Raw genomic sequence first — 27,320 nt, 5'->3', positions numbered from 1 at the left:
GGATTTCCTTGGATGTTGCCATGGTGTGTGGTATGTAATTCCAATCCAACTACACACCAAAAACACAGAGTAAAACCTTACAGGAAGTGTTCAGAGTTGGTTTTATATTTTACTTTTAGAGGAAAGTCTATCATCCTTTGGGGGAGAAGTATAGGATTACAAAGTTTCTCCAATAAATTTAGTGAAGTCCCTTCAGAAACTAGAAAATTCTAACAAAATGTCTTCAATCAGGGTGGCTTTCACTAAACTGAGTTGAAGAAAAAATTAATATTGTATAAAATTAGAATCCTTAATATCACTTCTAATAATTTCTTCAGGTAGCCACAATAAATTCCCCTTTAAAAGACCATGTAAAATAACAAAGATCAGACTGAAAATAAATTAAACAGAGACTAAAAGGGCAGTAGAAAAGATTAATGAATGTAAAAGCTTTTTAATTTTTTTGAGAAGACAAACAAAATAAACCTTTAACCAAACTTACCAAGGAAAAGAAATGAGAGAAGGTGCAAAGAAATAAAATTAGAAGCGAAAGAGGAGATGTTACAGATACCACACAAATACAAAAGATCATCAGAGAATATTATGAACAATTATACACCAAAATTTCCTAGAAGAAACAGTAGAGTCCTGGAAACATACAACTTCATGAGGAAATGGAAAATCTGAACAGATCAATGAGGAGTAAAAGGACCAAGAATACAGAGAAAGAAGAAAAACTAGTCTGTTCAATAAATAATGATATATGAAAGAGAATGAAACTGGACCCCATCTTACACCATACAAAAATATCAACTCAAAGACTTTGATAGGCTCAGCTTAAACATAGGAACTGAAAATTGTAAAACTTCTAGAAGAAAACACAGGGAGGAAGCTATTTGGCATTTGTTTTGGCAATGGTTTTCTGGATTTGACACTAAAAGCAAAGGCAACAAAGGCAAAAATAAATAAGTGGGATTACATGAAATTAAAAACCTTCTAAACAGCAAAAAGCCATCAACAAATAAAAAGACAACCTATGGAGTAAGAGGTTGTATTTGCAAATCACATATTCAATAAGTAGTTAATACCCAAATTTTACAAGGAACTCATACAACTCAAAGTAAACAAAACAAAACTGAACTAAAAAGCAACCTGATTAAAATATGGGCATAGGATCTAAATAGACATTTTTGTAAAAAAGACATACAAATGTCCAACAGGTACTTGAAAAGGTGCTCAACATCACTAATCATCAGGGAACTGCAAATCAAAACCTCAGTGAGGTATCACACCACATCTGTTAGGATGTCTACTATTAAAAAGACAGGAAATAACAAATACTGGTGACGATGTGGAAAAAAGGGAAGAACGCTTAAACGCTGCTGATGAGAATATGAACTGATAAAGCCACAATGTAGAACAGTATGGAAGTTCCTCAAGAAATTAGAAATAGCACTATCATAACATCCAACAATCCTATTTCTGGGTCTAGGTCCAAAGGATATGAAATCAGTATCTTCAAGAGATGTACACAGTCACCTGTTCATAGCAGCAGTATTCACAGTAGCCAAGGCATGGCAACAACCTAAGTGTCAGTTGACAAATGAGTTGATAAAGAAAATGTGATACATACATATATATATATATGATATATATATATCATATATATGAAAATGTGATATACATTTTCATACAGTGAAATATTATTCAACCTTAAAAAAAGAAATCTTGTATTTGCAACAACCTGGATGAACCTGAAGGCTATTATGCTAAGTGAAATAAGCCAGACAAAGACAAATACTACATGGTATCACTTATATGTGAAATCTAAAATAGTAATAATAAGTTGAACTCATAGAAACAAAGAGTAGAATTGTGGTTGCCAGGAGCCAGGGGGATGGAGGAAATAAAGAGAGGTTGGTGAAAGGATGTAAGTGTTCAGTTGTGAGATGAATAAGATCTGAGGATCCACTGTATAACATGATGACCACAGCTGGTAACACTGGATTGTATCACTGAAATTTGCTAATGCAGAACTTGTCAATTTGCACAAAAATAATAATAAAGGAAAATATGTGAGGTGATGAATTTGTTAACTCAAAGGGTGAGGGGGAATCCTAACACAATGCATATATGTATATCAAATCACCACGTTGTATACTTTAAATATTATATAATTTTTTTCAATTATATCATAGTAATGCTAGAAAAAAATGGTAGTCCTGAAGAAAGGTGGAATATAAAAATTTTTATTTTAAAAAATATGTTAATTAACTCAGGCATGCAAATAAAGGCTTACACAAAAGCACTTTGTCATTAGTCACTTGCACATCTTCAAAAACTAACCTGAATATTTAATAACAAATGTATCTGTGCTTGACACTAAAGTCTCTTACACAAAACAATTATTTCCCAATATAATAGCTTTCAAAGAGAAACAAAAACATTTTATTACACTATCAAATATGAATGTTTATATTTCATTTGAGAAGGTATCAAGAAAGAATCATTTACTCAGTGCTGTTAACCCAACTCAGAGGCACAACTCCTAGTTCCCTAACAAATGCTCATGAACCCAAGTTTTTAGGTGTTTTTTTCTAGGATAGAAAGTAATGTCTAGTCTTTTCCCTTGCAACAAATCTCAGTGTGCACTATAACCAAAGAATAAATCACACTTTCTGAGTGATTCATTGATTAATTGAAATTTGCATTTCTACAAGTAGAAATTTGGTAAAACTACAAGCTACAGGGAAATGATAAACAGTGTCACAGCTAGAATCTATTTAAATGGAGGGACGGATTTTAGGAAACTGTACGTCATATGTCTGTGTTGAAAAAGGTATAAAAGGGGAACGCAGTGGAAATACTGCTGTGGTCTGTGGGAGATACAAAAGGTAATAAAAGACAATTTCTGTCCCATGGAGGCATAAAATCTAGCCGGAGATGAAATGTGTGCCCATATAATCAACACAGTATTCCAAATTACTCATTAGAGTAGTGATAACAGTAAAACAACGGAAGCCCTACAAAGGCCCAGAATTTGGTTTTTACATTCTCCAACAGCTACAAGATAGCTTGGCACATAACAGGTGCTCAATAAACACTTGTAGGATCAACAACAGTATGGGGGAGAACTGTACGTGTACATATTAATATGAATGTGACTGTAAAATTATTTGTAATTGGAAACTCTAACAGGCTGGAATGGCTTATCACAACATGACAGTGTGGGCACTTTCAAATCTCCAGGTCCCTTGGCAAAGTCTGGGGTTGGCGCAACACAGAGACCAGGAGAGTGGCATCTTATCCACCTTGGGTTTTCGTAAATTAGTTTGAAAGCTTTCCTGCTTAAAAGAGTTTACAATTCTTATGTGCAGCAGAAAAAGCATAAGTTTTGCAACCAGAGCTCAATGTTCAAATGCCAGCCTAGGCAATGTGTGAAAACGGCTTAATCTCTCCAGGCCGGTTTTATTCTCTGCAAAATAGAGATAATATCTAATCCACAGCATTATAAGGAGAAATAACTGAGCATCAAATGAGAGCAGATTACTTGTCATATAGTTTGCATTCAACAGCTATTAGTTCCCCTTCCATTTCACTAGTGCTTTTTAAAAGCAGCCTAATTCCACACTTAAACCTATTATCTAGTCTCTCAAAAACCTGCTAGTTTTATGGCTGCGGGGAAATCTTTAAGGTCTCTGATCCTCAGTTTCCTCGTGTATAAAATGGGAATCAAATGGGATACCCACCCACAGGCATCACGAAAGTACCAAAGAGCCTTTCAAATATCCTAATTTTATTTGAACTGGCTGGGATTTTTGAAAATTTGTTTCTTCTCAGTATTTATCAGTTCTGTATCTCCCGTTGATTGGATATCGTTATTAATTTCTCATTCCTCATTCATTCTGGTGCAATTTATATAAATGAGGTGAATAGAATAAAAAAAGGGCAACTAGTTAAAGGGGCTCAGCCTTTTAGAAGTTCTCATCACTGAGGTGTCTGGGTAGCTAAGTCAGCTAAGCATCTGCCTTTGGCTCGGGTCATGATCCTTGCTCAGGGGGAGTTGGCTTCTCCTTCTCCCTCTGTCCCTCTCGCCTAGCTTCTGCATTCTCTCTCTCTCAAATAAATAAGATCTTTTTTAAAAAAGAAAAGAGGTTCTCATTACTGAAAAATATATCCAGGGAAAGAACCAGATAAAGTAAGAACATAGGGGATCTTTCTCCTGGACGTAGCACAAGAGGATTTGTATTGCAAGCTCCGGAATAACAAATTGATGGGAAAAGAAGACTTTCCAGTATCTCTACTAACAAAGTAAGAATTAATTTTAGGTATGTATGTATCTATGTATTTATGTACATATTTATGTATATTTTTATTTTTAAAGTTTCACGGTTTTATTTAAATTACATTAGTTAACATACAGTATAATATTAGTTTTGGGTGTAGAATTTAATGCTTCGTCACTTACATACAACACCCAGTGCTCATCACAAGTACCCTCCTTAATACCCATCATCCATTTATCCCTATCCCCTGCCTACCTCCCCTTCAGCAAACCCTCAATTTGTTCTCTATAGTTAAGAACCTGTTTTATGGGATCCCTGGGTGGCGCAGCGGTTTGGCGCCTGCCTTTGGCCCAGGGCGCGATCCTGGAGATCCGGGATCGAATCCCACGTCGGGCTCCCTGCATGGAGCCTGCTTCTCCCTCTGCCTATGTCTCTGCCTCTCTCTCTCTCACTGTGTGCCTATCATAAATAAATAAAAATTAAAAAAAAAAAAAACCTGTTTTATGGTTTAGGTCTCTTTTCGTTTTCCTTTATGTTCATTTGTCTTGTTTCTTAAATTCCACATATAAATGAAATCATATGGTATCTGTCTTTGTCTGAGGGACCTATAACACTTAGCATAATACTCTCTCACTCCACCATGTTGTTGCACATGGCAAGATTCCATTCTTTTTGATGGCTAGTAATATTCTAACGTGTGTGTACATGTATATGTATGTTTGTGTGTGTGTATATACATATACACACAACATCTCTCTCTTTTTTAAAATATTTTATTTATTTATTCATGAGAGACACAGAGAGAGAGAGAGGCAGAGACACAGGCAGAGGGAGAAGCAGGCTCCATGCAGGGAGCCCGATGTGGACCTCGATCCAGCATCCTGGGATCATGCCCTGAGCCAAAGGCAGATGCTCAACTGCTAAGCCACCCAGGTGTCCCGTACACAATACCTCTTTATCCATTCATCAGTCGATGGACATTTGGGCTCTTTTTCTATAATTTGGCTATTGTTAACAACAATGCTTTAAACATCAGGGTACATATATCTTGCAAATCAGTGATTCTTTAGGTAAATACTGACTAGTACAATTGCTGGATCATGAGGTGGCTCTATTTTTGACTTTTTGAGGAACCTCCACGCTATTTTTCAGAGTGGTTGCACCAGTTTGCATTCCCATCAACAGTGTAAGAGGGTTCCCCTTATTCCACATCCTCACCAACGCCAACTGTTTCCTGTGTTATTCATTTCAGCCATTCTAACAGGTGTGAGGTGATAACTCAGTGTCATTATGATTTGATTTGATTTGTATTAAACTTCTTTTCATGTAACTATTAGCCATCTATATGTCTTCCTTGGAGAAATGTCTGTTCATGTCTTCTGCCAATTTTTAACTAGATTATTTGTTTATGTGTGTTGAGTTGTATAAGTTCTTTATAGATTTTGGATACGAACCCTTTATCAGATATGTCATTTGCAAATATCTTCTCCCATTCTGAAGGTTGTCTTTTAGTTTTGTTGATTGTTTCCTTCACTGGACAGTAGCTTTGTATCTTGATGAAGTCCCAACAGTTTACTTTTGTTTTTTTTTCCCCTTGCCTCGGGAGACATATCTAATAAGAGGCTACTAGAGCTAATGTCAGAGGTTACTGCCTACATTCTCCTCTAGGATTCTTTTTCTTTTTCTTTTTTTAAATTGTATTTATTTATTCATGGGAGACACAGAAAGAGAGCGCGCGCAAGAGGCAGAGACACAGGCAGAGGGAGAAGCAGGCTCTATGCAGGGAGCCTGACGCGGGACTTGATCCCAGGTCTCCAGGATCACACCCTGGGCTGCAGGCGGCGTTAAACCGCTGCACCGCCAGGGCTGCCCTCTCCTCTAGGATTCTGATGATTTCCTGTATCACATTTTAGTTCTTTCATTCATTTTGAATTTACTTTTGTGTATAGTATAGAAAGTGGTCCATATTCTTTCTTTTGCATGTTGTCAGTTTTTTCAACACTATTTGTTGAAGAGATAGTCCTTTTCTCCATTGGGCATTCTATTCTGCTTTGTCAAATATTAGTTGACCATATGGTTGTGGGCCCATTTCTGAGTTTTCTATTCTGTTTCATTGATCTATGCATTTGTTTTTATGTCAGTACCATAACTGTCTTGATCACTACAGCTTTGTAATATATTCTGATGTCCAGAACTGTGATGCTTCTGGCTTTGCTTTTCTTTTTCATGATTGCTTTGGCTATTCAGAGTCTTTTATGGTTCCATACAAATTGTAGGATTGCTTGTTCTAGTTCTGAAAACAACAACAACAAAAAGCAAACAAAAAACCACTGGTGGTATTTTAACAGAGACTGTATTAAATGTATAGACTGCTTTGGGTAGATATTTTAACAATATTTGTTCTTCCAAGCCATGTGCCTGTAATATTTTTCCATTTCCTTGTGTGATCCTCAATTTCTTTCATTAAGTGTTTTATACCTTTTGGAGTACAGATCTTTTACCTCCTTGGTTAGGTTTATTTCTAGGTATCTTATAGTTTTTGGTACAATTGTCAATGGGATTGATACCTTAATTTCTCTTTCTGCTGCTTCATTATTAGTATATACATATGAAACGGATTTCTGTGTTTGATTTTGTATCCTGAGAATTTACTGAATTTGTGTATCAGTTCTAGTAATTCTTTGGTGGAGTCTTTCAGGTTTTCTACACAGAGTATCACATCATCTGCAAATAGTGAAAGTTTGAGTTCTTCCTTGCTGATTTAGATACCATTTTTTTCTTTTTGTTGTCGAATTGTTGAGGCTACTAGGACTTCAAGTACTACATTGGTGAGAGTGGACATCTATCTCTATCTTATTCTTGACCATAGAGAAAAAGCTCTCAGGTTTTCCCCATTGAGGACGATATTATCAGTGAGTCTTTCATATATGGCCTTTATGTTATTATGTTCCCTATATCTCTACATTCTTGAGGGTTTTAATTAAGAATGGATGCTGTTCTTGTCAAATGCTTTCTCTGTGGCTATTGAGAGCATATGATTCTTATGCTTTCATTTATCAATGTGGTGTATCACACTGATAGATTTGTGAATATTAAAACACCCTTGCAAAACAGAATAAATCCAACTCGACCAAGGAGGATTCTTTTAATGTGTAGTTCAATTCAATTTGCTAGTATTTTGTTGAGAAGTTTTGCATCCATGTTCTTCAGGGATACTGACCTGTTGTTCTCTTTCTTAGAGAAGTCTTTGGTTTTGGACTCAAGGACATGCTGATTCAATTTCTTCTCTGATTATCAGTCTGTTCAGGTTATCTATTTCTTTATATTTCAGTTTTGGTAGTTTATATGTTGCTAGGAATTTATCCATATCCAACAAGTTGGGCAACTTGTTGGCATATAATTTTTCATAATATTCTAATTGTGTTGGTTGTTAATTATTAAATGCTAGTTAACAATTATTAATTGTTAATTGCTATTGGTTGGTTGTGATCTCTCTCTCTTCTTTCATTCATGATTTTGTTTCTTTGGATCCTCTCTTTTTCCTTTTTGATAAGTCTGGCTAGGTAGGGGGTTATCAATTTTATTAATTCTTTCAAAAAGCCAGCTCGTGGTTTCATTATCTGTTCTACTGTTTTTTGTTGTTGTTTCTTTTGGTTTTTTTTTTTAAAGATTTTATTTATTTATTCATGAGAGATATATATAGAGAGAAGCAGAGACACAGGCAGAGGGAGAAGCAGGCTCCATGCAGGGAGCCCGACATGGGATTCAATCCCCGGACTCCAGGACCACGCCCTGGGCCGAAGGCAGGCGCTAAACTGCTGAGCCACCCAGGGATCCCCTTTGTTGTTGTTTCTATATCATTTATTTCTTTTTAAAAGATTTTATTATTTATTTATTTTAGAGAGACAGAGTAGGGTGATGGGCAGAAGGGGAGGAAGAGAGGAGAAGGGAGAGGGACAAGCAGACTCTTCATCAAGTGCAGAGCCTAACTCAACCCTGACATCATGACTGGAGCTGAAACCAAGAGTCAGACACTTAACTAACTCAGCCACCTAGGCATCCCACTGTAACATTTATTTTTGCTCCAATCTTTATTATTTCCCTTATAGCGCTGGTTTTAGTTTTAGTTTTTTTCCTTTTCTAGCTCCTTTAGGTCTATAGTTAGGATGTGTATTTGAGATTTTTCTTGCTTCTTGAGGTGGGCCTGTATTGCTATATACTTTCCTCTTAAGACCACTTTTGCTGCATCTCAAAGGTTTTGGACCATTTTGTTCTCACTTTCATTTGTTTCCATGTATTTTTTAATTTCTTCTTTAACTTTCTGGTTGAACCATTCATTCTCTACTTAGATATTCTTTAGCCTTCATGTATTTGTGGTCTTTCAAATTTTCTTACGGTTGTCTTCAAGTGTTATAGTACTGTGGTCAGAAAATTTGCATGGTATGATCTTGATCTTTTTGCAGGTCAAGATCTTTTTGATCTTGTTGTTGTACTTGTTGAGGGCTGATTTGTGATGTAGTATGTGACCAGTTCTGGAGAATGTCCTATGTGCACTCAAAAAGAATGTATATTCTGCTACTTTAGGATGAAATGATCTGAATATACCTTTTAAGTCCACGTGGTGGAGTCATTCAAAGCCATGTTTCCTTGCTTATTTTCTGTTAAGATGATCTGTCCATTGCTGTAAGTGAGGTGTTAAAGTTCCCTACTGTTATTGTATTCTTATCAATGAGTTTTATTATGTTTATTACTAATTGTTTTATATATTTAGGTGCTCTCAAATTGGGGGGCATAAATATATACAATTGTTAGACCTTCTTGTTGGACAGACCACTTTAATATGATATAGTGCTCTTCTTCATCTCTTGTTACAGTCTTTGGTTTGAAATCTAGTTTGTCTGATAGAAAAAATGCTACACTGGCTTTCTTTTGACATCCATTTGCACAGTAAATATTTTTCTATCTCTTCACTTTCAATCTACAGGAGTCTTTAGGTTTAAAATGAGACTCCTGTAGGCAGTATATATATATATATAGGTCTTGCTTCTTTATCCATTCTGACACCCTATGCCTTTTGCTTAGAGCATTTAGTCTAGTTACATTCAGAGTAATTATTGATAGATATGAATTGAGTGCCATTTTATTACTTGTTTTGTCATTGTTTCTGCAGACTTTCCCTGTTCCTTTCTAGTCTTTGTTGATTTTGGTCTTTCTTTCCCACTCAAATTAAGAATTAAATTTATAAGATATTAGTGGATAAAACTTTCTTAATTGGAGGCTCTCCAAATCAACAAGGTCAGGACAGCAACCTTCTCTGTTTTCCCTCTCTAATGCAGAGTAAGTCAGAGTAAGTCAGAATTGTACATATATACGCCCATACTAATTAACAACCATTGTATGCTGTGAAATTAACTTCTTTAGGTCTTCTTGCAAACTCTCACTCCCATCCCATTCAGTCTATATGGACTTAAATTATTTTTTTTCTTAAATTGAGAATATAATGAATGTATTTAAAATGCCAAAAGTTAATATGAATGTATAAGTACAATGCTTATTTCAAGATACCCTACAATATCAAATACTTATACACCTACTAATAAATTCAAGGAACAACCATACTATACCACTGGTAGACAGCAAAAAACAAACAAAAATTACTAATCTTAAGGATACTAACAAAGACAAATGAGAAGATACTGCTAAGGGAAGAATTTCAGACTAATAGAGAAAACAGTCCAAAGATGAAATGGACTATATTCAAGAGTAGCCCAGTGGCCACATTCCAGGGATATGTAGAAGTAAGTCCAGTATCCACTGGCCAGCAATGTAGTAGAAGGAAATTCAAGTCAGCCTTGAGAGGTGGAAAAATCCCTAGGATTCTTTAATGTTAAGTACAAATAATAGAGTCAACCACCTTGAAGGATGAATACCCAAATACAAAATTCACAATCAAAATAAATCACATTAAGAAAGAGCCTGAGGGGGGAAAAACATGTGAATGTAACAACACAGTATTATGATCACTTTTAGAAAAGGAATATGGGAAAAAATGTGAAAGAGCCTGAGGGGGGAAAAACATGTGAATGTAACAACACAGTATTATGATCACTTTTAGAAAAGGAATATGGGAAAATGAATTCAGATTTTAAATTTCCTCTTCGTTACTCTTCAGTTTAGGACATTCTGGACAATATATCTACTTAATCATATTCTAGGTGATAGAAGATTATTATTCAGTACTGCATGGTTTTAACTGGTTATCATAAATAAATACTTTACATTAACACAATATTGTATGATATTTGAAGTTTAAAGGAAGAGTAATGTAGACCAAGCAGAAGGGAATACATTTTCATTCTTTTTTGGATAGTTTGTTTTGCTATTAACAATATGATTTCAAAAAACCATGCCAGAACACAACCACCCCCTCCAACCCCCACCCTGACAAACCCTCTACCCATTATGAGGTGGTCTCAGATCCTTAGAGCCTCAGGTCATTTTCTACTCCAAAATAACTCTATTTTAGCACTGAACAAAAAGCTGAAAAAGCTCTTCTGAGCAGAGAAAATAAGTCTTCTATTGATCCTTCTCCTTCACATAGTGCTCCAAATCCTCCCTTCTAATTACAACATTTTAGTCCCCACAAAGCTCCTTGCCCCTAATTATTCTTCACCATTTTCCCACTAGAGAGTTTTATTTGTGTTTTGCTTATTTAGCAATATTGTCACAATAATAATGAAAGGGGCCACTTGTCATTGTGAATGGTGCAGCACACTGATTAATCTGCCTTTGTGAAGTTTACTAGGGCCCTGATTCTAAAGCACTGTACCCATGACATGCTTTTATTCACTTACCTACTTACTTACTTATTGGCTTATTTATTTCAACTCTGGGAGAGCCCCAGGAAGACTGGTATAGTACTGAGTGAGCCAGAGAGCAATATAGAGATTTCAAAGGCACATTATAAAACCAAGAAAAATAAATGTAAAACTTGAATTCATAAGCAAATATTAGGAAACAACTTTTATCATTTTACAAAAAAGTCTTGCAAAACAGCACTCGACCACAACTGCTTCTGCAACAGTTTGGCCGTACAGCCAATGATTATTAAAGTTGGCATCTGGGGCCTGATTTATATTTTAGATCACTATGAAATGGTTGACTGGAGGAGATATTTGGGAGTGAGGGATATATGCGAGTAAATGAAGTTATAGGGCTAGCCAACTGTGGTGAACGCCATCACACACGGGGCTGCACAATGCCTTTTGAGAAACCTTTAGTGTTTAAATAAATTTTCAAAATATGACTTTCACCACTCCAATTCCGAAGCGCAAACTGACATTTCTAGATTCCTCTTACAGTTGGGAGGCAGGCAGGTGGTCTAGGCCCAAATGCAGAAATCAAGAGACACGTGGATTCAAAAAGAAATAATGTGAAAAGGAAGCTTCGACCTCTGTAGGGGGTTTGGGGGCTCTGCAGTGGTGTCTGGATACTCCTGGTGACAGCATCAGAGGTAACAATGACCTAAATGATTCAAGTTCTTGGCTCAGACCTAACCTCACTGGGATGGTAGGCACCCCTCCCACTTATTGCATAGTAGCCTCTGGGCGAATGGTCTTACGAAGCCAGTGCTGTGCTTCTAAGTTTATTTCCTAAATACTTAGCCTCAAGTCCAGTTTTCTCACCAATTTTCTCAAGCCCACCAATCCTGTGAGCTACCAAATTCCTTATAGCAAACACCTTTGCTACTTAGAGTCTACAACTGTTGACTGCAATGGAGAACAATGATATTGATTAGATATGGGACTGATATGAGATATGAGAGAAAATATCATGGCAGACTCCAGAATCTGAAGATAACTACACATGGTTGACCTGCTACCAAAGATGTCCACTCTTCTTTGGGAGGATGTTGCAGCAGAAGTTTTAGGGGACTTATGGTACCCCAAATTAAGTCAGATTCTGATGTGGTTGTGGATCTTAGCCATTCTACTTGTTCATTTTCTTAAATTGCAAAATGTGATGTTATTGTGAGAACTGGATATAATCTATGTAAGTGATTAGCACAGTTCTCAGCACAAGCTGTGCTTATACAGACAAGAAAGGGGCAACAGTTTGGTCTGAGTAAATAATTTGTGGACCTAACCCCAGACAGGAGCAGGTGGTAACTACTAAACAAGAGTTCCTGGAATCCTAACCAAACAATGTGTGTTTTAGGCCCTGGTTCTGGTTCTATATGCAGTCTGAGAATATGATCAAACTTAGCTAAGAAGGCAAACCCAGGAGAAGTCAGGAAATACGGCCTCTGAGTGGTTGTTCCTTGGACTTAGGGATCCCTAGAGACTAATCTCAGACACAGTGATATCAAGGCATAAAGCAGCAAATCTAAACCAATGATGTTACCTTGCTCTTCCCTGCCCAGCCTATGCAGATTTGCCTGAAAAACTGGGCAGGATTTAACCTGAGGTGATGGCAACTTTAACCATAGGTAAGTGCACCAGAAATGTCATAACTCTTCACTTATCTTAATTCTCACACACACACACACACACACACACACACACACAGAGCAAACCTTTACCCAGAACTTTCTGTCATTTACCTGGAGCCTGTAAACAAGTTTGTTCTCAATAAATATTTGTAGGATTGGATTAAATGTTTAAGTTGAATACCTCTGAGAAGCTGCTGGAACATGGTTTTTTGTTATTCTGAACTCCAGTAAAATACAGAAGGTCAATAAAGCAGCAATATAGTTCCTGGTGGTTTAACTGCCTGGCATTGTACAATGACTTGATCATTTGTACCCGGACAGTTCTGTACATTAAGTAGACAACTCATTGGGTAAAATACCCAGCTCTGTAAGTTATGCTCATGGCAATCTGGCTGCAAAATGAGCTGGGAAGAATGGATGTCAATGGGACATACAATGAGTTCTTGCAAGATGAACTGAAATGGAGCACCAGGAAACAAAAGATATAGGAAACAAATGCATGCAAGATAATTTCAAGTTCAGTCATAGCTTCAAAAAGCAAACTCGATACCTGGAAAAGCCACAGCCTTTGACAAGATGTCCTGGCACAAAGATATCAAATGGAGAGTTCTTTATTCAGAAGTACTTTTGGCAATAGAGACGAAGAAGCAACTCGGTAGACAATAATCCTCTGCAGAGAAGCTAAAGTTGTCAATTCCAGACAAAGCTAAGTAACACAAATGATTAAAGGACTAAAATATTCAGATACAGCTTATGCATACTTTTCTGCTCAGACAACAGCCAATAGAGATCTATGCCTTTGCCTTGACTAGGACTAAGGTGAACCCATAGGGAAAAAAGTAGTTTTGGAGAAAATAAGGAAGATGAGTTAGATCTAAATTAAACAGGAACAGATTCAACAAAGGATAAGATAATCTACCCTAGGGAGGATAGATGAGGGTGGCTGCTCTGAAGCCCAGAATCAAAGGTAAGGCAAGAATAGATGGAAAGTGAAGTTCCCAATGGTTAGAGGAGGAAGGACAAACCTTAAAGGTTAAAGACACTACTCACTTGATGGGGTAGCAGAGAATGGCAGAGTATAGGATCTGCACAAGAAAGAGGAAAAGATGGAAAACAAATGCATTAGGATAGCAAAGCAAAGAAGTCCAGAGCTTAGAGTTCTTAATAAATAACATCGAGGGGCTAAAAAATACTATGGTAGTAAACATGTTCATTTCATAAAAATAGTTCATAAGTGTCAGTTCCTTACTATTACAATTTCTATTTGTGTATACAGTCTTATCTATTCTGCTGTTTACTTTCAAGCTATGGACTATATTTTCAAGTTTCCAATACAATCAATATTTTGTCATCAAAATTCCAAGCCTGAGAAGAACGTTAGAAACTCTCATCTAGGGAATCCCTGGGTGGCTCAGAGGTTTAGTGCCTGCCTTTGGCCCAGGGTGTGATCCTGGAGTCCCAGGATCGAGTCCCACATCGGGCTCCTGGTATGAAGCCTGCTTCTCTCTCCTCCTGTGTCTTTGCCTCGCTCATTCTCTCTCTATGTCTATCATAAATAAATAAATCTTTAAAAAGAGAAAAAAAAAGAAACTCTCATTTATCAGGTGCCTGGGTGGCTCAATTGGTTAAGCGTCTCCCCTCTGCTCAGGTCATAATCCCAGGGTACTGGGATCAAGTCCCCCATCAGACTCCTACTACTCAGTGGGGAGTTTGCTTTTCCCTCTCCCTCTCCCTGTTCCCTCCTGCTCGTGTGCACTCTCTCTGTCTCTCATGCTTTCTCTCTCTCTCAAATAAATAAATAAAATCTTAAAAAAACTCTTATTTTTCTATTTCTCCTACAACAAGAATAACCATTCATGTAACCATTTATAATGACATGATACACAATAATAATTTATAATACAAAAATCCACATGAGTAACAAAATTTTGTTTTAAAAAGGCCAGCTTGGGGTGCCTAGGTAGCTCAGTGAGTTAAGTATCTGACTCTTGGTTTCTGCTCAGGTCACCATCTCCGCTTCCTGAGATTAAGTCCCAAGTGCCTCTGGGCAGGAAGTCTGCTTCTCTCCCATCCCTCTAACCCCTCCCCCTGCTCAGCTTCTCTCTCTCTCTCTTTCTCTGAAAGTAAATAAGTACATCTTTAAAAATGCATAAATAAATAAATAACATACAAAAGACCAGCTTGTCAGTTAATCATTGACACCATTGATTGAAACATCTCAGGTTGTAAAATCATCGGAATTTGGCAAATCCAGTCAGTTGCTGAGAGTCCATTTGTTTACATATTTATATATCATTTTAAAACTAAGCAATGTGGTATTTATTACTCAAACATTCACTGAATACTTGCGGAACCAGACACCTCACCAAGGTCTGTGGCTCCAAAGGAAGATAAAATAGAGCATTTGCCTTTAACAAACTCTAGTTCAGAGATAGAGATAAATGGAGATAGAGGTAGAGGTAGAAATAGAAATGCATAGAAGGTACAATGGTAGCCCCAAATAGTAAAAAATTAATTCAGGTTGGAAGGTTGAGAGAAGGCTTCACAGAGGAAAAGGCAAGCAGAAGCCGTAACAGGTAATTTGAAAAACTGCTGTTGTACGTAGTGCCTGAACATTTCCATGGCACGCATCATAATTATAATTATTAGGTTAATGCCTGTCAACCTCAGCAGCTTCGGCAAAGCTCCTCAAAACTGGGACTGGTCTTTCTGGTTCACTGGTTCACTGACAATTAGCACCACCCCTAGCACAGTGCCCGGATGTGTGTTGGTGGTCCATTTCTAGTAGTGGATAAGTGAATCGACGTGCTTCCATATTCTAGAACATGGCAGAAGGACCGACGGGAAGAAGTGAGATGAGAGGGAGATGCTGGAGGATGCTTGAAAAGGAGATTCCAGTCACACTCAAAAAAACAATATAGACTATGAATATGTTACCGTTTCAACCAAGTAAGTTCATTAATTGCTTACAGTAGACAGGAACAGACTCATGTATCCAAAAGATAATACTGAGTAAATATAAAGTGTGTATGGACTGGTCAGGAAGAGACTGAGGTAGACATCTGTTAGTAGAGAAATTATGATGGCATTTTATTTCACTTCTATGATGATGGTTTTCCAAAGTGTGTTTGTGACAAGAGGCTAATATTTCCAAAAGGATACAAGTTACCATTGATTTAACAGGCTCTAAGTGCATCGTCCTGAGTAACATTAAAACAGAAAGCTCTAGTTGGTGCCTCGCTCTACTCAGCCCAGTCTACCCCGCAAGCATATTCCCAAATAATCTGTCTCCCAAGTAATTTTAATAGAAATATAATGAGGCAAGTGGTATGCTGGTCAAGCTACAACTAGGTTGGTGCCAAAATTTTGCACATTCCCCACCTGAGCCACTTACTCATTTATGTCACTGCCTGGTTCCTGAAAGTATGCAAACATACTATCCTACTTTTAAAAAGTTAATCTTTTATTTTTTTAAAAGTAAGAAAACGAAAAATGTAAAATTTCAAAGTATACTTAGAGAATATTTCTTTTGGAGAACAGTATGGTTCTCCAACTTTTATGTAACAAAATGTTCTGTCTTGATTAGCTGTCAGAATCACAAGCTTTCCTTAATAGGTTAATTTGTATTATACTTAATCATGTACTCCTCTGTGAGGTCAGGGGTTGCAAGTGCTATAAAATACAAGCTGAAGAGAAAATAAATTCCACTTCAAAGTCCCCTCCCACTAATGCCTTTATATAAAAAAAAATGAAACTCCAGTTATGCAAGACCACATTCTTAATGATAAGTAATAACTTTAAGAAGTACTGGTCATTTTAATGTGAAATTAGATACACTGGTGATTTTTCTAAGCATGATCAATAAACCAGTTGCCATACCTGTGTAGGTTCTAAACAATGACGTTTAAGTTTTTCTATAAGTTGTTTTTGCTTTATTCTCAACTGCAAACAAAATATCAGATGGTGGTTAGCCATCTGTTTGTACGGAGTTCTTTTAGAGGGAGGGAATTAAGAAAAGAAAAATAAGTTATTCAAATCAGGGTAGAACTACTTCATTCACTTATCCCTTCAAATATTTCAATTATAAAATGTAAGACTGCTTGTTCCGTTTGGCCTTCCAGTTTTTCAATATTGTATTATTTAGGTGATTCTTTGCTGAGCTAGGTGGAAGGGGATCAATGTCAGGATTGATAAATGTATGTACTCTATTTGCTTTTCAAAGTGCAAGGAGGATGTATCCGATATTCTAAGTGAGCACAGCAAGGCTTATCTGCATTGCTGAAGGTCTGCAAAAGTCCCATAAATTGTAAGAAGCTGACAGAACTAATATTTCATACCACTGTGAATATAACTCGTTAATAGTATAAACCTACCGGCAGTAAATATCCTTCGTCCCTTTTTTTGAGAGGATTTTCCCATGAATTTTCATTAAGAAGTAACCTATAGAACGAAATCTTTAAAATACACTCCTCTGATAGAAATTATTCTTGAATGCCAAGACTCACAGCTCTGAATTTGTGATCCATTTTGAACGTAGAAGGACTTAATCCTTTACTTCTATGATGCCTGACAAATAATCAATGGCTAAGCATTTTATATCACTTTGCAGAGTTTCTATGCATTCGAGAGAGATCTGCACACTTCCACTGTGGCCCTGTTTCAGATTCCAAACAGCAGAAAAAGCTAAAGGCCTAACTGGGCTTTTGCCTGTCCACGTATTATGTATAGTGACTACAGACAGGATAAAACACCTGCTTCATCAGATTTTCCCACCCAGTTCATTTCTTTTTTCTGTAGCTTATTGATATACCAAAGAAAGCCAAAGCAAAGCACAACTTGACTAAACAAAATATTACCCAGGCACACAGAAGTGACATGAGATGAATCTGCATTACCCTGGCTAGCTGGATCCTGCTGTACCACATTTAAGAGTAACTGGCATATGAAGTCTAGGTCAAACATTTATCTGTTCAGTAAGCAATTACAGAAACCCTTGGCTTATCCATCATCATTTAGACATAAACACTTACTTCAGTGATTTCTTTAGATAATGGAAACTCACTCCTTTATTTATTTATTTTTTTTGAAACTCCTTTAAATGCTAAAGCTTTCAGTTTGTTTAATTTTCAGTTTATGTAAAATGTAATAAATATTCTTCTGTTACCTGTGTTGACACCTTCACAGCAATTAATGTGTATTCACTTGGCTATTGTCACACTAAATGATTCTGGAAGACTATATATATATCATATATATGTACATTTTATATCAAAACATCAAAATATAAATATATTTTAAACAAGGTTCCTTGCCCTCGCTTACTGTCAAGGTATTGTTAACAGTTTTTGCTACTGTGAATTTAACTGGCTTGTGTCTGACTCTTCTCTTGTTGTCTTTCTATTATTTTCTAATGGTTTTCTGAGTAACAGTGTTGTTCCCCTGTAAGTAAATGATATCAACTTTGGTGTGTGTATATTTTGTGTGTTTACATTTCACTTAACTTGTTGGTTAAATATGGTTAACAATATTTTTGTCACCTGTATAATCAGGATGATAATAATAACATCTAATCTTTACTATGTGCCATGCCCTGTGTTAATTTAATGTGTTAATTTAATTAAGTCCTCATTACGACTGTGTGAAATATGACCCTATTATTGTCTCCCATATTCTACACATGGAAGAGAAAACTGAGGGAAGAGATACTAAGTGAACTTTCCAGGTTCCCACAGCAGTTAACATTAAGAGAAACTCAACAACCCAAGGCTGACTCCAAAAACTCTACTTCCAACAACTTTCAAACGATGAATATTTATTCTTATGCTATAGTGATGTGAAAAGTGACTTAAAATACAGCAAAGTATATCTAAACAACAGTGTTCTTTACAACTGGTTTCCATGTCTACCAACTTCATTCATGTCTCGAACAATTATCTCAATTTTAGAGTCAAGGAAACTGATTCAACGAGCTAGAATTTGAACACAGAATTTCTACATGTTAACCTGCATGTTTAACCAAAAGGAAGGTTATTGTGATTCTGTAATACTAAAGACCATGCCAGATAAATATATTTGAAGAAATGGTAATGTTCCATCTAGAAAAAACAAGGCTTAGCAGTGACATGATACCTGTCTTATAAAGTAAAGGAGTGACTTCATGGAGAAGCACTTGCATCAGGACTTCCTGCAAGCAGGACTAGAAAAGCCAAAAGTAGATTTCAGCTAACTCCAAGTTTCCTTGTCATTTCCCTGTGCTGACGGAGAAATTGTTTTCTCGTCTATCTAGGTGACAGTCTTTTGGTAGTTCACATTTATGCAGTAGACAAAGCTGCAATTTTGTTCACATGGGCAAATGGGAAATCACAAGCCTCTGGATGGAGACTGACCCCAATTCTGCTTTAGCCATAGGTTCATCTCACCTTCAATCATGTCTGACTCACCCTGGTTTTGGGTATTTAGCTTCTGAGGATGTCTCTGAATTATTTGTGAGCTCATCTACATTTTTATAAAAGAGGTTTCTTCTACACTATTTCGAATTTTGAGACCCTTGTTTGCGAAAAGATTTGGGGATTACCATTTTTGACATATTTCCGGAAGCATCAAAGTGAAATTCCTCGTAAAACACTCACCTTCTTTAAAAGCATAAGGTGTTATCATTATTAGGCCTATTAAATGATAGTCTAAATTATTATTACTGGAAGTTTTCCTGAAGATATGGATGATTAGTGGCCAGACAATGTGTTAGTTGGCATTGGACCTCTTTTTTTTTTTTTCATGGACATATTATATAGCATCCTTATAAAACAGATCAAATAGGGCTGGCTGATTTGGAAGGTTGGCAGCAGTTGTACTACCTCAGCCAGAGGAGCTCAACACTGAGTTTCATCTCCACTCAAACTTTGCAATTTTGTGCTTGTTTTAATAGAAGTCTTCATGTAGAATGTTCCCTCAGTGAATGAATTAATACTGAAAATGGTAATAATCAGTTCAAGGTGGGGTTTTTCATTCCAGTACCACAATTTCTGGCTGTTAACATTGTTAAAAAAAATACTTCTTGATTAATTGATCTTAACATCTTTAGTTTTCTTTGGATAACTCTTGTTCTAGAGCTTCCATGTTCCTAGTACAGTTAGATTAGTTTTTTCTATCACTTATTAAAAATAGTACTATGTATTAAAGCACAAGCATTTGCACTATGGTCCCACTTTGTGACTAATATTCATCCCTCAGTAACTCCTCTCATCAATAAAACGAGAATAGTGCATAAACTTCCTATTTCGCAAGATTATTGCAAAGATTAGCACTGAAAAATATTCTTTAAAGGTTTCTAAAAGTTGGAGGAATGGTACTAATATAAAGATATTAGAGGTATCTTTTATTTTCTAAAAATAAATTATATTGAAAAGAGCAACAAAGACCAGTATTTCATAGGAAAACATTTTAAAGAAACTGCAATTTCTTGGTGTACTAATTTACTATTTTAGCCAACTCAGTTTCATTTTTTTCTTTGAGCTGATTTGAGGTATAATAATTATCCAATGGAGAGTATATATTATGTTACCTGGCATGATGCTGGAATTTATTAAGCAACCTGTGAATGCTAGGCTTTGTTATCTTCCCCTAGAGGAAAGTTGATAAAACTTAGAACGACCAAAGAGAAAATGCCATGTGCTTACATGGGGAGTTGAGAATCTTTTACCAGTTTTTACAAGGTGTATCACATTCCTATTTACAAAAGTAAGGAAACTGTCATTTTGATGAAGTACAACTCACAACTCATTAGTGTTGAACACAGAAGAAATATTCCACATCAAAAAAGACTGCTAAAATATTCACAATTACCAGCTGCTCAGAAACCATTTTATATGGATAAAAAACATGTCACATTTAATTTATCAGATGCTTTCTACTGTCATACTTTTCTTTCGTTCAATGTACTGAAAAGTTATAAAAACAACTTCAGTCTTCACTGTAGCCATGTATAGACATTAAGAATAACACAAATCCATTATCTACCACAGTATAATTGTATCTACATGGATGAATAATCTCCTGCAGCTTCTTTGCACTCAATTCTGAATTAACTATTCCTTTAAAGATACTTGAATACACAACATTCAGTATCTCTATTAGAAAACTACCATTTCAATATGAAGGAAAAAAAAAAAAATCACATTCATTCCTGAAGCTATATTCTTTGAATGAGCTGGCATTATTAGCCTCATTTCTATAGTGACTACAATGGGAAATATCATCACAGAAATAATGCCATATTAATTTTCTAACAACACTGAAACGAATCAAATATGCACTCAAACACTGAAAATAAAATAGTAATCGTCTCGCTTTCCACTGTGTGTAATCTGTGATGTAGACTTCAAGTAAAAATGTAATAATTGAATTAACCCTTTGCAATGATTATCAGACACCAGACACAGCCAATCGCTAACTGTGCTTTGAAAAGCCCACCAACAAGCCTATCAAAACAGCCATTGATATAGACACAGATGTGTACAAACACACACAAACACGCCCAGCATCAATATCACCAGAATTTTAAGAAATGAGCAAACAATAATCCATGTGTAGGTTTTAGTTTTTTATTTAATCCATTGCAAATTTAGTGTTGTTCAAATGAATCTACAGAGGGCTCTTCTCTCTTGAGCTCAGGTAAGTAAGTGTGCAGTGTAATTTCTGCTTCTGCTCCACTGCACCACACATGGTTCAACCATGGACCTCATGAAAGGGTGGCCCTCACTTACAGCTTAAGTGTCAGTTACAGTTATGGCTGTTGCTTTTTTGAAACTATCAGCACAAGCTGTTTAAAACCATTAAAAAAAGAAATAAACTTGTTCATTGTGTCATCTAAAGGAACACACAAAAATTTCCCGGTAATTACTGACTCGTCTTGCCATATTTTAAAATGATTACCTCGCCACTTAGCTTTTATATACTTTAAAATGATCCTATCCTGTCCCTAAAGCATGTGGAAAATGGAAATGAGGTCCTTCCCCAATATGAAATAAAATATTAATATCTATCCTTCCAATAAATGTATGCACGCTTTGTTGCAAAAAAAAAAAAAGATTTTTTTCAATGCCAGACTGTAAGTGAAAAAAAGGGAAGAAATTCAAAGAAAGATAAAGAAGTAAAGAAAAATAAAATAAACCTGAAATGTAACTAGAGACAAAACATGTATCTTGCGATTTTGCACATTTTCTAGACATGAACCACCATTATTAGCTCCAACGAGTACAGTGGTCATCACAGGTGAAAAACATTCAATCGCAGTGTCTTTAATATTTAAAAAAAATCTGCTACTGAGGAAAAGTATAATTATTTTTTGAACTAAAGACTGAGAGAAAACCGCTGTCTATGCAGAAAAGTAACTATAACATAAAGAGTAGTGTAACCAAACATCTAAAAATACAGAAGGTCTTACAGGATGGTTTTACACTTCCACTTAAAGTGCACAAATATGATCTGCCAGACGATTAGGGTTATTAGTCTTAGTGTTTTTATTCATGTACAAGGATATCCCACTAGAAGGCTAAACTTCATGTTTAGTTTTCTCTCTGGGAAGACAGGAGCTGCACAGGTTTACATAATTATCTCTGGAAGAGCTAATCACTCTACTGGATGTTACTTGGGGCTCTATCTCAGTTTTTACTAAAACCCCCAAAAGCAGTGAACAGGGCATGTACTCCCACATTCCAAAGTGCAATGCTCGATCCGCAGTAGGGTAGGTGAAGTATGTGACAAAAGTGGGTCTTGTGACACTCAGACCAATGCTCCTTTCCTGAATATAGGTTAAAGAAGGTTAGAAAAGATTTTATTTATGGCTCAGTTGGTTGAACACCTGACTCTTGATTTTGGCTTGGGATCGAGCCCTGCATGGGGCTCCAAGCTGAGTGTAGAGCTTGCTTAAGATTCTGTCTCGCCCTCTGCCCCTTCCCTCACTCTCTCTCTCTCTCTGAAAGAAATTTAAAAAAGAAGAAGAAAAAGAAGGGAAGGGAAGGGAAGGGAAAGGAAGGGAAGGGAAGGGAGAAGAGAAAGAGGAGGGGAAGAGAAGAGGAGAGAAGAGGAGAGGAGAGGAGGAGAGGAGAGGAGGGGAGGGGAGGGGAAGGGAGGGGAGGGGAAGGGAGGAGAGGAGAGAAGAGAAGTCAACCACAGGACAGCAGTGAAATATGGCTTTTGCTACTGCTTGCCCCTCACCTCTCCCCACTGCTAACTCAAAGGAAGTCAAGAACAAGAGGTAACTGGGTATGGAAGAAGGTAGTAAGAGGAAGAGTATAGAAGTACAGAAAGAGGATGCCTGGTTGGTGGTTGAGCACCTGCCTTTGGCTTAGGTCATGATCTCGGGTTCCTGAGATCCAGTCCTGCATCATGCTCCCCCACAGGGAGCCTGCTTCTCCCTCTGCCTGTGTCTCTGCCTCTCTGTGTCTCTTATGAATAAATAAATAAACTCTTTTAAAGAAGAAGAAGAAAGAAGAAAGAAGAAAGAAGAAAGAAGAAGAAGAAGAAGAGGAAGAAGAGGAGGAGGAGGAGGAGGAGGTGGTGGTGGTGGTGGTGGTACAGAGAGAGACAAGCAGAAAATGAGCTGACCTTGTCTCCTTTCTCTACTATTGGCATCCAGTCAAAAATAGGCCTGAGTCGGATCAGAGGAAAGAGTTTAACTTAGGAGACATTTTGAATTTTGACTGTAATGCAAATGGACTAGTGAATGCACTAATAGAACAAAATGTCAAACATTTCAGAATTTATTCTTCATAATGCCGAAAATGTCAAGGTCAAGAAAGACAAATAAGACCTGAGGAAATGTTCCAGATTAAGATAAAATGGAGATATGACAACTAAATACAACACGTGATCCTGAATTGGATGGTAGATTTGGGTAAAAAGAATATAAGGCACATTAACGGTAAGGTTGATGAAATTTTTATGCAGACTGTGGATTAGATAATAACTGTTATTATCAATGTTATTATCAACTGTTGTATCAATGTTAAACTTATTGATTTTATAGTTATACAATTATTTTATTATTATATAAATTGTATAAAGTTGATCCTTGAACAATGTGGGGCTTAGGGGTGCCAACCTCCCACATAGTTAAAAATCCATGTATAAGTATTAACATCCTCAAAACCTTACCTTCCATGGGGTTGGCCAGAAGCATTACTGATAACACAAAGTGTAGATTACACACATTTTGTATGTTATATGTATTATATGAATACAGTATACAATAAAGCTATAGAAATGTTATTAAGAAAATCATAAGGAAACGAATAAATTTACAGTACTATACTATAAAAAATCTGCAGATCAGTGGATTCACACAATTCAAATTCATGTTATTCATGGGTTAACTGTATATAATTCAATTTAGTACTAAACACTAAATTTTTATTTATTTATTTATTTTTTAAACACTAAATTTTTAAATTAAAAGTTGATATATTATTATTTATAAATTTCTAATTATGGGGCCACCTAGGTGGTTCAGTGGATGAAGTGTCCAACTCTTGATTTCAGCTCAAGTCACGGTCTTAGAGTCATGAGACCAAGCCCAGTGATGGGCTCCATGCTCAGGAGGGAGTTGGCTTGGGAGTCTGTCTCTCCTTTTCCCTCTGTCCCTCCCCACCATGCTCATGCTCTCTCTCGCGCGCGTGCTCTGTCTCTCTCTCAAACAAAAAATAACTAAATCTTTTAAAAAATTCTAATTATGTATGAGAAAGTGTCCTTGTTCTTATGAAAAATACACCGAAGCATTTATATGTAAAGGAACATGATGTTTGCAATTTACTCCCAATTTACTGTTAAATTATATTATGTCAAGAACTTTAATATTAATATATGTGTATGGAGAGAGAAAATGATAAAGCAAATGAGACAAAATGTATACTAATGGTGATTCTAGGTAAAGGCCATGTAGTTCTTTGTATGAGTTTCGCATCTTTTAAGTGCAATCTATATCAAAATAGAAAGTTATAAGGAAGAGAGAAATGAGTACTATTTTTTCTTTCCTTTGTCTTCAAGTCTGCTGCCAAAGAGGATCAAGGTCAGAAGCAAAGATTCTCTATGTTAGGTTATGTGTCTCTAAATAGATTGATTAAGGAGAGATTAACTTTCCTTAGGAAAGAACTGTCACCCTAAGATTTGTCTCTAAGGAAGGAGGTGCAAAGGTAAGTGTTTCTGGAGAAAGAAAGATGATCAAGTTGGGTTTGGGATATGGACCTGTGTCCTTCCTCTCTCCTCACTCTATTTTTCCCTCTTTCCTCCATATCTCAGTAAGTTCAGTCGGTCATAAGGAAATACCAGAGACTGGGTTGTATAAGCAACAGAAACTTATTTTCTCACAGTTCCAGAGGCTGGAAGCCTAAGATTAAGGTGTCATTAAGGTAGGTTTCATTCTGAGTTCTCTTCTCTTGGTTTGTAGTTGATTCCCATCCCACTGTGTGCTCACACACTCTCTTCTTTGTCTATGTGCAGAGAAAGTGACAGCAAGAAAGCCCTCTTGTGTCTCTTCCCATAAGGGCACAAATCCCATCAGGAAGCTCTACTGTCAAGACCTCATCTATCCCACATTACCTCCCAAAGACTCCAATTCTGAATACCATTGAATGAGGTGGTTAGGGCTTTAACATACAAATTCCAAGGAAACGAAACCATTCAGTCCATAATACCCAACAACAGTCTATTCTTGGTTTCCTTAAAACAACAAAAACTCACTCCCCAGAGGAGTGGGAAACTTTGAAAGGAGTTAGGAAGTCATACTGGGTAGAGGAAATTACAAATAACACACATAAGAAGTCCAGCTTTACTTATAGCCAGAAAATGATTAAAAATCAAACCAAACCAATTACAATAACAAAAAACCAAGATATTCTGAGGATTTTAACCTAGAGAGGGATGTTGTTATAATGCTTTATAAGTGGGTATAATATTTTTTTAAAGACTTATTTATTTGACAGAGATAGAGAGCAGGCACGCATGTATGCATATGTGGTGGGGGTAGGGGACAGACAGAGAAACTTAAGCAGAATCTGCACTGAATGTGGAACCTGAAGTGGGGCTTGATCTCCTGACACTTAGATCATGACCTGAGCCAAAACCAAGAGTCAGACACTCAATCAATTGTGCTACCCAGGCAGCCCTAAGTGGGTAAACAAACTCAGTAAAACGTCCAATGAACATCTATTTAGGAAATGTTTCTTTTTTTAAGATTTATTTATTTTTGAGAGAGAGCACATGCAGGTGCACTGGTGGGGGGATAGGCAGAGGGAAAGAATCTCAAACAGACTCCCCATTGAGCACAGAGCACAATGTGGGCTCAGTGTCATGACCCTGAGATTATGACCTGAGACAAAATCAAGAGTTGGCCACTCAAACAACTGAACCACTCAGCCACCCCCCCAATGCTACTTTCTAATGACTCCTCTAAGACAAACACGTCAACATTAAACTAAACAAAGTGACTTATAGTCTAGGGTTATGTGTGTGTGTGTGTGTGTGTGTGTGTGTGTGTTTCTCTTAAATCAGTTAAATATTGAGAAATATCCTTCTAAATGTTAAACATTATTCTGGAACAGCACATTTGGAACCCACTCATTTTGATCTTTAATATTCATTAATTATTTCTTGGGCAAATGTTCACCAAGAATCTATTGTTTGCCACACTGTTTCTGGTGTGGAGAAACACCAGTAAAGGAAATAAACAAGCTCAGTTTTCCTGAGGTTTATATTCTAGATGAGAGAAGCAAAACAAAAGATGGGAGAAGTATAGATGCAGAGGAAAAATTATAGAAAAATAAAGGGGGGATCCCTGGGTGGCGCAGCGGTTTGGCGCCTGCCTTTGGCCCAGGGCGCGATCCTGGAGATCCGGGATCGAATCCCACATCAGGCTCCCGGTGCATGGAGCCTGCTTCTCTCTCTGCCTCTCTCTCTCGCTCTCTCTCTGTGACTATCATAAATGAATAAAAAATTTAAAAAAAAAAAGAAAAATAAAGGAATTCCTTAACATAATAGTTCTAGGTCTGAGCTATGCTATATAATACCACTAGCTAGCTATGTGTGGCTCCTGAACACTTGAAATATGGCTAATGTGTCTGAGAAACTTAATTTTCAATTTCATTTTATTTTAACAATTTCAAATTTACATAGTGGCATGTGGCTAGTGGCTACCATATGGGATAGCACAGTTCTAGATAGTGCTAAGTGTTGTGAACAAAATAAAAAATAGTGAAGCAATTAGATAGTGGTGGGTGGGGCAGCGGGGGGTGGGGAGAGTATGATGAGAAGAGATTACATTTGGGTCTAGTTCTAAATCAAATGAAAAAGCAGCTATTTGAACAACTGGGGCATGACAATCCAGAAAGAGGGAAGATTAAATACAAAGGCCAAAAAGCAGAATAATGAGTGGAGACAAATGAACATGGGAAGTTGAAACTAGGCCCATGTTACTGAAAGCTTAAAAGCAAAGTCTGGATTGGGACAATAAAAGGCTGAAGAGTTGACAAGTTACCTTATCTATTTGTTATATTGGATTTTATAGTAGAACT

The 27,320-nt window shown here is 36.7% G+C and overlaps 1 protein-coding gene and 1 long non-coding RNA gene across 18 annotated transcripts in view; one reads left to right on the top strand and one right to left on the bottom strand.

Annotated features, from left to right (window-relative positions):
* RALYL (RALY RNA binding protein like) overlaps positions 1–27,320 on the bottom strand; it is a 714,416-nt gene that overhangs the window by 548,793 nt on the left and 138,303 nt on the right. The window lies entirely within an intron of this gene.
* On the top strand, positions 15,440–26,026 carry LOC111093173. The gene is made up of 4 exons (XR_005381169.1): positions 15,440–15,705; positions 23,514–23,677; positions 25,051–25,160; positions 25,252–26,026. It is a non-coding gene; the product is annotated as an uncharacterized LOC111093173 (long non-coding RNA).

The sequence above is a fragment of the Canis lupus genome, chromosome 29 (assembly GCF_011100685.1).
Source record: "Canis lupus familiaris isolate Mischka breed German Shepherd chromosome 29, alternate assembly UU_Cfam_GSD_1.0, whole genome shotgun sequence".
Taxonomy (NCBI): Eukaryota; Metazoa; Chordata; class Mammalia; order Carnivora; family Canidae; genus Canis; species Canis lupus.
Note: the sequence above shows the minus strand (reverse complement) of the source record. Positions and strands in the feature narration are given on the sequence as shown.